Here is a 1,336-nt window from a genome sequence, read left to right on the forward strand (position 1 = left end):
CATAGTGTGTGTGTGGGGGGAATAGATGAGGGCATTACTAACCGCAGACCACGCCTCGGCACTTGGTTGCATTCGTCGGCCCCCATCGTCCCCCCAGCTCCCCACCCAACACTCAGGCACGGCAGCGAACGCTCCGCAGTACACAAAACAATTATTGCCCGAAGGTAATTTAGTGAGGAAGCATTACGAGAGCGAGAAAGCGCATAGAAAAAGGCAGTGGAAATGTTTTATGTTGCCAACAAACTACGAGTACAACCACCCAGCCAGCAGCGGGACTAAGAGGCAAAGAGTTCTGGCGCGCCGAGTGCGCTTAAAATAATTTCAGTTAAACATGCCCCACACAATTTGCTTACCACGTGTAGTCAACAACTCTGCGCCACTTCTGGGGCTGCAGCCGGGGGTGTTTAGGGCTGGCTGGCTTGTTTACCACTCGAAATGTAGGCAATTCCGTGGTGCCATGCCTGAAGTTTGTAGTTGAATTTAAGTAGATGCGACGACTACCAGAGCGCCTGCCACCCTCAGAGCTTGTCTTTCCTCCAAAAGCAATTCGTTTGGGCATATCTTAAAGTCGGTCTCGGGTAAATTCTAGTTATGCGGGTCTTCCTATAAAATATTTCACACTTTCTAGATTCCAGAAGCCAATACAGAACCAGACAAATATTTACACATCATTGGATATCAAAGTTTTTTGAAAGTAAACTTAAACTATTCATACTTTTGGCAACTTTCTGTCGAACACTACGGGTATTGTTTGCTTCATTTGATTGAAATGGACTTAAAATTGCAAAATAAATCTGCAATTCGGAACTGCTTCTGCAATTCTGCTCTGAAATTGTGCAATTTAAATTGTCTAAATTGTGTTGTAATGGGCAGGCATTTCGGGGCTAAGTGGCATGTTTTAATTAGTTTAATGCCATAACCATTTAGAAGAGAATATGAATTTGAATCACCAATTCCATATATGTGCTAAAAATTAAGACGCTTAAGTACTTTTGAAGATTCATCTCAGAACCATCTAGAAACTCATTTTCGATTGCAAAAGACTAGTTCTTAATAACTTTACGAAGCAGAACAAGAAAGGAGTTAACATACATTTGTCCCTTCTCGGAATTAGGAGCATCTGGATACTCATATCGATTCGTCCTGTCAACTGATCAAGCAGACTTGTGATCTTCAAGCACTTTCAACCCATTTTAAGGCATTTTGAAGCCCCAATGAACATTTCCACAAACTGTAAAAAATCTAGAAAAACAAAACAAACAAGCAGACTCATATTCATTTTAAGTCTCTACATATATATTTGATATTCTATAAAATGTATGGAGTTCGTATAAAA

Source organism: Scaptodrosophila lebanonensis, unplaced genomic scaffold (assembly GCF_003285725.1).
Source record: "Scaptodrosophila lebanonensis strain 11010-0011.00,11010-0021.00 unplaced genomic scaffold, SlebRS2 tig00001412-arrow-pilon, whole genome shotgun sequence".
NCBI lineage: Eukaryota > Metazoa > Arthropoda > Insecta > Diptera > Drosophilidae > Scaptodrosophila > Scaptodrosophila lebanonensis.